General features: G+C 42.1%; 1 non-coding gene across 1 annotated transcript; it reads right to left on the reverse strand.

Annotated features, from left to right (window-relative positions):
- Positions 1-8,970: 8,970 nt before the first annotated feature.
- On the reverse strand, positions 8,971-9,108 carry LOC119938874. Its single transcript, XR_005454570.1, has one exon. It is a non-coding gene; the product is annotated as a small nucleolar RNA SNORA7 (small nucleolar RNA).
- Between the last annotated feature and the right edge of the window lie 1,489 nt (positions 9,109-10,597).

Below are 10,597 nucleotides of genomic sequence, written 5' to 3' on the forward strand. Positions count from 1 at the left end.
ACAATACTAATATACTAAGTGCTGGGGTAGACACAAGTTAATCAGCTTGGATGTGGTCCCTTTCCCACAAAGACCTCATGGTCTTTATTATTATTATTATTATTATTATTATTATTATTATTATTATTATTATTATTATTATTATCATTATTATTAATCCCCAATTTGCAGATGAGTTAACTGAGGCACAGAGAAGTTAAGCAATATGCCTAAGGTCCCACAGCAGACCAGTGGTGTAGGCAGGATTAGAACCCTGGGCTTTCTGACTCCCAAGCCCATATTCTATTCACTAGGCCATGCTGCTTCTCTCAATGCTTACTTTGCAGAACACCAAACTAAGCACCTGGGAGTGAGTAATAGTAGACACAATCCCGAAGATCAAGGAGCTTACAGGGTCATGGGTTAGGCATTCATTCAATCATATTTATTGAGCACTTACTGTGTACAGAGCATTCTACTAAGCTCTCGGGAGAGTACACTACAACAGTAAACATCCAGGCACTAAAATAAATTACAGGTAAGGGGAAGTGGCAAAGTTTAAAGATATGTGCATAACCACTAAGGTGCATAAATGATGCAAAAGTGTTGAAGTGGCCGTAGATGGAGAATTGGGTTAGGGAAATGAGCAATCCATAAGGGAAAACCTCCTGGAAGAGATGGAATTTTAGGAGGGCTTTAACCATGGGTAGTACAGTGATCTTTGAGATGAGGAAGGGAGGGACTTGCAGGAAGGAGGGTTTGAGCAAGAGGTCTCCCCCTGTAACACACTCAAGTGCTTAGTAGGTGCTCAGTTAATACCGTTGGTTGTAACTGTGCAAAATACAGTGTAATAGTGATTTCACATGATCAACAGAGTTACAAAGTCCCTTATGTTCCACAACTATGCCATACACCTCTTACACTTCTTTCAGGTCAACCCCTAATTCCAACCGCCTGAGGAAGAAATGCCTCAGCCACACATCACTCCTTCACCTTTGTTTGCGGGGAAGGGCACAGAACCGTTTAAAAAATATCACATGTCTCCACTGTTTGCCACTGTTCACTCCCGACAGCACATCCACACATTCCCTTAATATTGCTGTAATTAATACATGATGGGGAATGTCTCCTTTTATTCAATGTACTCTTATCGTACCCTGCCAAGATGCAATAAAAGAAAATTAAAAAAGCTTGTGCAGTATAATTTATTACAAAGTTTTTTGTACCATGCTTTTAAATAACACTCATTCAAAACACTGTCATGTGGGGCACTCAGGGATTTCACACTGTATTATTAATAAACTATTTGGCTTAGATGAATCGCACTGGCAAAGGCACTGCAACTTGGATGTATCTTTTGATTCTGTTGAAAAAATGAATGCGTGTGTAAGGATGTGGGATGCATATCATCTGTCATCATTCGAACCATAAGAAGCAGAGAAGGAGTTTCTCACATGCCTGTGGAGGCGGTGACTGGGAATGGTGGCTGTCTGGGAGTGTGGAACCCTTTGAAGTGTCTCATTGTCTGAGCTAGACTAGCGAGGGGGTGGGGTTTGATCAGAGGGGACGATGGCCCCCCTGAAGATGCCAGGAAGTGTCCTCTGCTTCCCAGTGAATAGGCCGATCTCTCTCCCCTTTCCATCTAGAGTTTCACTGGAATCTGGTACTCTAACCTAACATCTCTACCTTGATCTCATCTATCCTGCCACTGACCCCTTGCCCACATTCTCCTTGGGCTTGGAACTCTCCAAGCTTGGAATTCCCTCCCCTTTCATATATGCTAGTCCATCACTCTCCCCACCTTCAAAACTCTTCTAATATCACATCTCCTCCAAGAGGCCTTACCTGATTAAACTCTCATCTTCCCCATCCACCCTCCCCCCACTTTCAAATGTGCACTTGGCTGGGTACCCCCTAAGCACTTTGCTACTCACCCTAGTCCCACAGCACTTATGTGCATGTACTCTACTACTTCCTCTATCTGTAATTTCTTTTAATACCTAGCTCCCTCTGTAGCCTGTAAGCTCCTTGTGGGCAGGGATCATGCCTACCAACTCTATTGCATTGTACTTTCCTAAGGGTTTAGTACAGTGCTTTGCACGTAATGCTCAAAAATATCACTGATTGATGCACTCTTAATGATGTTCTATTCTTATGTATGCTTGTTTAAGCATCTAGTTAAGCTCTATTACTGTTTATTCCATTACCACCACTACTACTTCTGCTACTGCCACAGCAGATGATGAATGAAAAGCAAACATTTCTTCCCATTTTCTCCTCATTTCTATTCAATACTTAAGCAAGGGAAATTAAACCAGGATAGACAAACATTCCCCCTTGCTAGATTTGGTAATTGACTCCGCATCCCTCAGCTCTGCCCAAATGTTTGGGACACAGAAATCTCCTCTCATTGTTCCATCTCTTCTCTCCTGTATTGTTAAAGAACATGCAGTGAAAATTACAATAGTGCCTCACTACTACGATGATCAGCTCCATAGAAACACGTAGCCAGAAATGTTGATGTTTGTGATTACTGACCATGAATAATACTTGGGCTTCTTTTGGATCTTGATTGGCCTAAATGAAGAGAAGATAAGCACCACCAGGAGTATTATATGATAAAAGATCCAAAGTGCTCTTTTGGAGGGATAGAGACTGAGGTGCTAGGAGGCTAAAGTTCAAGAGACACCCCTCTATCACCACCAAAATGCCAATCCCACCTCACTGTCCCTCACATCTCCAGAAGTGATAGGAGATGTAGTCCTCTGGTTCAATAATAATGATTATCATGCCTAAGGTCCTGCTTAGGCACCAACAAGTTCATTCCTGTTTCCTCACTCCCTCTGTCTTTCATCTTTCTCCTCCTAGCATTCTCTCTCCTTGTACATGCTCTCTCTCCCCGCTCTCCTAACACCCTCTCTTCTCTCTTCTAGTTCTCTGTCTGACTGCCTCTCTCTGTCTCCTATTCCCTGCAGGAACCCAGGGTAGAATTGTCTGTTGAAATAGAACATCACCTGCCGCCCTTCCCTAAAAGCCTCATCTTGGCCTCAGTTGGAAGGGAAACAAGTGGAAGCCCCTGCACTGAGGATTTTAACACTCCTGTTTAGACTATTTCCAGCCAATCATTGACTATCATGGGGAGCAGAGAGAGCGAGAGAGATCAACAAATGGGTCATGGAGCCATGCATGACTGCCAGAACTCTATTGGCTCAAAATGCTTTATGTGGCCGTCAAGCTACCGTGACTTTCTTCCTGCTTATTTACTAACTCCCTGGGGAGAAAAGGGACCTGAATTGTCACCATCTCTGCTACCGCTCAGCTGAAGCAGATTTCTTCCTTTGAGATTACTCTTCAGACACTTTCTCACTGTTGGAAAAAGTTTCCGACGGGAGGCGACATTAGTTATGCTTCTTTACTTGAAGGGAGTTGGCATGACTGAAACTGCCTTTCTCTCCCCACGCTGAGTTATCTGGCCATTCCTGTTATGCTTCAGCTGCAGTGTTTTCTGAGGCTCAATCACACCAGCCTTTGTTCTTTGCTTTGCCACAAGATGGTTTGTTTTTCCTGTTTCATTCTTTCTGAAGACTGGGTGTTCTTTTTTCTCAGTCGGAGTAGTTGCTGAGGGCTTTAGTTGGAGTCCACAGTGGGAAGCAAGGCAAAGTGAAACAGCCACTGTTTCCCCCTCTCTGGCTTTGATGTTCTGTGAAGAAAGGGGATGTCTTGCCAGCCCTGTTCTGGGAAGAAGCAGGTGGGGAAGGGAAAGGGAGTGCTGGGGTTGCAGTGGTAAATGCCTCTTGTGATTTTGGGAAAAGGTGAGGCTATGATAAGCCCTTTGTAGAATTTTAAAAGGTGAATAAATCTTCTCATTTACCAATTGAGAGCTGAGCAAGGTCCATCATTTACTTAGAGCTATGAGTTAGGTGTGGTTACATCTTAGCCCCAGGTGTTAACTTTCCTGATTTCAAGGAGCACCTCAGCAGTGGATGTAAGCACTTAATGCTGCTTGCAATTATGGTAAGTGATGTTGAAGGAGGAAAAAGAGTGATGTGTTTAGTGTTGCTTCAGTGCTGGTGGACTAACTAGTTTCTAAGAATCATCTGCAGTTTATTTTAGTGTCTGCCTCTCTCCTTTAGACTGCAAGTTTCTTTAGGCCAGAGATCATATCTACCAACTCTATTATAATCTCCCAAGTGATTAGTAGAGTGCTCTGCACACAGAAGGGTATAATAAATACCACTGATTGATTGATTAACTGAGAGAAGCAGCATGGTCTAGTGAATAGAGGAAGGACTTGGAAGGCAGAAGGGCCTGAGTTCTAATCCCCACTCTGACACTTTTCTGCTGTGTGAACTTGGGCAAGTCACTTAACTTCTCTGTGCCTCCTCAGTTGCTTGTCAGTTAAATGGGGATTAAGACTGTGAGCCCCATGTGGGGCTCTCTCCAACCTGATTGGTTTGTATCTACCCCAGTGCTTAAAACAATGCCTGGCACATAGTAAGTGCTTAACAAATACCATAAATAATAATAATGATAAACTTAATTATGTCTCTCAACTCTAATGTACTCTTTCAAGTGCTTAGTAAAGGGCTGTGATTAATTCATTGATTCTGTGATCCTTTCTGTCTTCTGATGTTAAAATGCTAAGTGATATTAATGGAATGGTTCTAGAGGTTGAATGTGTCCTCAATTGCCAAGTCATGCAGCAGATAGGAAATTGAACACTACACTTGTCCTGTAGAACTTTAATTTGTTCTGGAGCTTAGTACGACACTCTGACAATCTCCCAAGGGGAATGCTGCATGATTTGATTTGTTTTTTTAAACTTGTTTATTTGTATCATATAAATATCTGTGTCCTCTAGATGTATGCTCGTTATGGGCAGGGAAGGGGTTTACTAATTCTATTGTAGTGTACTCTCCCAAACGCTTAGTACAGTGTTCATAGTAAGTGCTCAATAAATACAATTGATTGATTAAGTAGGAGAATTCAATAATGACATTCAACTCTGGGTATGACTAGAACATTCAGAGACTGATTATAAGCTTGTTATGCACAGGGAATGTTTCCATCAACTCTGATACATTATACTCTCCCAAGCACTTAGTACAGTGCTCTGCACACAGTGAGTGCTCAATAAATATGATTGATTGACAGGCTGGTACAAAATCTCACTCTCCTTCATGCTAATTAAATGTCCACAATGCTTGATAACGTTTTAAAAACAGTTCACAGAAATCTGCATGATTTTTTGGTTGTGGTTTTGTACAACATCACGGTGTAACATCTCCTGTCTGAAGTGTTCAATGGCTTTACAGCAGAGCTTTTAGCTGTTCAGTTGAATGAGTTTCTCAGATATCAGAACCACATTCTGTCACATCCTTGCATCTGGATTCCTTAATCTCAAGTGTGGCTGGAGCGAGAAGGATAAATATGACCAGACTTAATTCTCAATTTTGCCGTTGTTGCTAGGGGATGGGATAAGGATCAGACGAGACCCAGTCTTAGCGTAATCTCCCATTTCTTCCCACGGTATTAATGGCTGCCAGGTAGATGATTTCTTACAGAGACATCCAATCCTGGTCAGTAGGTTAGATACAGGAGAGATTTCTTGTTCCAGTAGGGCTCCTTAGTTATGATAATTACCCATCTTAAGTCTGGGTTAGTTTAACATTCTAGATAGGTGGGATACAGCTGAAATGCTGATTTTGATCATTAGGAAAAGTTTGGAAACACCAGGAGAGCACTTGGTTCCATGTATCTTGCCAGTAATTTGAACTACCTATAAATCTTGGTGTCAGTCATTCTGAAATGGTGATAAATCTGAAGAAAACAGGCATCCTATCAACCTGTACTAGAGAAGCCTTACACACAGAACACATAGGGCCAAAGAGTTTCGGGAGCACTTGATTCCAAAATTATTTAATCTCGGCAGCATCCCGTCCAACCAAACAGAGACAGACAGGGAAGTAGAAAACACAATCTTGAAGGTTGGCATGTCTTTTGGAAGACAATCAAATAGAGCATGGCAGAAATATAATATTTTCATTCAATCAATCATTTATTGAGCCCTTAATATGTGCAGAGCACTGTACTAAGCACTTGGGAGAGTACAATACAACAGAGTTGGTGGATATGTTCTCTGCCCACAGTGAGCTTACACTCTAGAGGATAAAGGAGATTTGAACTCATGGAGCTGGGTGGCAAAGTTTTCCCAAAAGAGCCATCAAGCACATTGAGCTATGACTTAAAGAAGACTCAGAAATCTGACTACTTAGAATAACCTCCCCTGCCTTTAGTATCTAGGACTAGGTAGGCTAACAAAACTGTAAACACTGTCATTATACTTGCACAAAATCGGAGCATTACATTTAGCACAATTTAACACTCTTTTAAACCTCTGCACTATTAAGAAGCTATTAACACTGAATTGCAACAAATTTTGCTAAATGACACATTACGTCCTAGGTACACTGTCCCCAAACAAGACCGATATATTATTGATATTATGATGAATGTCATGAGAGTTTTTAATGATGAGATTAACTGCTCTTTACAAACTGATGACAGATGTGCTTAGTCTCTATACACAGTTGTCATCACAGAAACTCAGTGATGGTTGTTTCTGCCAGAAATAGCAAATACAGTCATGGCACACAGAGCTGTTGATTATAGTAATAATAATATGTGACATTTTATTGCATTTCTCATCCCAAAGGATCTTCCAGCTTTGGTGTGCTTTGCTTTTTCCTGCTCTTCTTACTTCCCTCTTGTTCTCCCTCCTTCCTTCTTTCTCATTAAAAAATATTAATCCTTTCCCTCCTCTTTATTTCTCTTCTTTGAAATGCAGCCAACTTGTTGGGGGTCGGGGGGAGGAGGGAGGGAAGGAAGGAGGGGGAAATTTCACAGACTTCCTCAGTGGCATACAACACTGGGCATTTAGAATATTCTTTGGTGCTGAAACATTTAGAGGGGTTAAAGTCAATTATTCAAACTGGAATTTATCCAGGATGGTCAAGGAAAATACATCCTCCTGAAATCTTTATTGACTTTAAGTGGCCAGGACCTTGGTTTTATGCCTCCTTCAAATGACAGCCGCTCTCCCTGGCCGCTGTCTCTCACTTCCAGGATGGGTTGGCTCAGGACCCTTGATGCAGAACTGTTTCAAAGGACAGGGGACAATTTCACCTTTCCTGAGCAGCAACATTTATAAAAATCTATTATAGAAATAGTACCACCTGGTACATTTTTCTCGGCCCAGCCAGAAGCCAGGTCTTGTTTTAGACCAAGAGGGAGTCTTTGTCCTTAGCATGAACAAACTGCAAAAGATTTCCTTTGTTAATGTTTTTTGGAAAGCGAATGGTCTTTGCCTGTCCTGATGCTGTGGTTCCAATCAATCATTGATTGAGTTATTTATATATGTTTGTGTATCTACTCCTTTGAGGACTGAATAAAAAACATCTAAAATGTTTTTGAATGCCAGTGGTTGCCCTGGAAATTTCCAAGTTGTCAGCTGCTGAACAGAAAGGAATTTTTTTTTTTGGTGGATACAGGGAGAACTCTGTGGAAAATGAAATCTCAGGTGACAGGGAGAGAGGAAGATTTGGGACAGAATTGGCCAGACTTATCAAGTAATTTGTCTATACTGCCTCAATTCACCCACCCTTTGCTCAGTGGAATCGCTGCTTCATCACTAGAGGAGTGGTTACCAAATCCAGAGCCTTACATGAATATGCTGTGGCATTCTGACAGCCACTTTAAACTGGAGTCAACATTGATTCCCTTGGTGAAAGAGGACTTTTCTTCTGACCCCCAAACTACTGTTTTAGCAATTGTAACTTCTGCTTTTAGGCGAGTGTCATCTACGGAAAGGGCAGCCCTATATTTCTCTGTGACTGCAGCAATACCATTACTGTCCCGAAAATGACAGGAGAGAAAATTTACTCTTTTAAAGGCCTCTCAATAACTCATTGGTTTCAGAGGAGAAGCGTTTTCCTAATTTATTGAGGAAGCAATCAATCATGGGAAAATACATCCCACGCATTAAAGTGAGCTGTTGGCCTTTTGCCCAAGTCATCTTGCTGACCTGGAGGGTCTGTCCCAATGGTAGCCTGTTGGTGCATTGCTTAACTGGCATTGTTTTTCAGCTTGCTGTAAGTTCCATGGATCATTCCTGGTGCAGGATAATTAGGGGAAAGAGGATTTCATCGGAGAGGGGAAAGATTTAGTTAATATTGTTAAAAATAATAATAATAGTATTTGGTAAGTGCTTACTATGTGTTTTGTGTGTGATCTCTTCTGCTGGATGACTTTGGGCAAGTCAGTTAAGTTCTCAGTGCTTCAGTTTCTCACAGCATGGCTCAGTGGAAAGAGCACGGGCTTTGGAGTCAGAGGTCAGGGGTTCAAACCCCGGCTCTGCCACTTGTCAGCTGTGTGACTTTGGACAAGTCACTTCACTTCTCTGGGCCTCAGTTACCTCATCTATAAAATGGGGATTAAGACTGTGAGCCCCCTGTGGGACAACCTGATCACCTTGTAACCTCCCCAGCACTTAGAACAGTGTTTTGCACATAGTAAGTGCTTTATAAATGCCGTCATTATTATTATTATCCAATTCCCTTCTAATTAGACTGTGAGCCCCATATAAAACAGGGTCTGTGTCCAACCTGATTATCTTGTATCTACCTTAGCACTTAGTATGGTCTTGTCTTGTTTTATGCTGTCCAGTTGTTTCCGACCCATAGCGACTCCATGGACTCATCTCTCCCAGAACGGCCCACTTCCACCAGCAATCGTTCTGGTAGTGTATCTGTAGAGTTTTCTTAGTAAAAATACAGAAGTGGTTTACCGTTGTCTCTTTCCACGCAGTAAAATTGATACTCCTCCCTCGACTCAAGCACTTAGTACAGTGCTCTGCACATAGTAAGCGCTCAATAAATACGATTGATGATGACTCTCTTCCATGACCCTGCTGCCCAGCACAGGTGACTTTTGACTTGTAGCAGATTGCCTTCCATTCTCCAGCCACTGGCCATGCAGGGAATAGAATGGATAATGCAATGAATGACTCTCCCTCCCTTAGCCGAGACTGGTAGAGTACTGGAAACTCTCCAGGCACGATCCTGAGAGGGTCACTTAGAATGGTATGCAGTAAAAAGTAAGCCTTTGACATGTACCTTAAAAACAACAATCACAACAAAAATTTTTTGTTCCAAGCCCTGTACTAAGTGCTGGGGTAAAATCATCATCATCAATCATATTTATTGAGTGCTTACTGTGTGCAGAGCACTGTACTAAGCACTTGGGAAGTACAAGTTGGCAACGTATAGAGACAGTCCCTACCCAACAGTGGGCTCACAGTCTAAAAGCAAAAGTAAAATGCAAAATACATTTCCTCCGAGAGGCCTCCCTGGACTGAGCCCCACTTTTCCTCATCTCCTACGCCCTTCTGTGTCACCCTGACTTGCTCCATTTGCTCCGCCCCCCTCTCCCTGCCCCACAGGACTTATGTACATATCTTCAAATTTATTTATTTATATTGATGTCTGTTTATTTGTATTGATGTCTGTCTCCCTCCTCTAGACTGTGAACTCGTTGTGGGCACGGATTGTCACTCTTTATTGCTATATTGTACTTTCCCAAGCACTTAGTACAGTGCTCTGTGCACAGTAAGCGCTTAATAAATACGACTGAAAGAATGAGTGAATGAATGAAGATAGAGGTGTGATACAGTCCCTGCCCCACATGGGGCTAAAAATGTAAGTAGGAGGGAGGACAGGTAGTTAGGTGTGATAATCTCTAGGGCTGGATTTTAGGGTTGATTGGAAAATGTTACTTAGACACAAAGAATCAAAGATTAAACAGTTTCCAGCTTTCCTGTGTGTCAGTCAGTTAGTCAATCATTTATTTAGCGCTTATTATGTGCAGGGCACTGTACTAAAACCTTGGAAGAGTACAATATAACAGACACATTCCCCTCTCATTTGGTCATCTGTGCCCTTGGGTTGCTCAGGAAGTATTTTGGGCCCACGTGTTTCATTTTACATTCCTTGCACCACACAGAGACCAGAGGCATCTGCTTCTATAAATTGCTTTGAAGTTCCCAAATGTCCCCATCTCCTGCCATTCACAAGACGAAGGAAATTCCTGACACCAGTATAGTTTGGCAGCAGTCCAAGGCTGCACTAGCCCTTGGACCATCAGATCCTCTGAATATCATCATTGTCACAGTGTGTATTTCCTGTGAGAATCACAGGCTTGGGAGTCAGGAGACGAGGTTCTGCTACTTCCTTGTTGCAGAACCTTAACTCTTCTGTACCTCAGTTCCTTCATCTGTAAAGTAGGAATCAATCCATCAGTGATATTTATTAGGTTCTTACTGTAAGCAGAGCACTTTACAGTGCCTCAGTGCTTAGTACAGTGCCTCAGCGCTTAGTACAGCGCCTGGCACATAGTAAGCACTTAAATGCCATAATTACTACAATTATTACTTAGCAGTTGGGAGAGTACAATACAGAAGAGTTGGTAGACGCATTCCACCCACAAGGAGTGTACAATCTGTTGTCCCTCCCTCTTAGACTGTTTGCTTGCATTGAGATAAAGCTGGAATCTTTCTTTGATA

Source organism: Tachyglossus aculeatus, chromosome 16 (assembly GCF_015852505.1).
Source record: "Tachyglossus aculeatus isolate mTacAcu1 chromosome 16, mTacAcu1.pri, whole genome shotgun sequence".
NCBI lineage: Eukaryota > Metazoa > Chordata > Mammalia > Monotremata > Tachyglossidae > Tachyglossus > Tachyglossus aculeatus.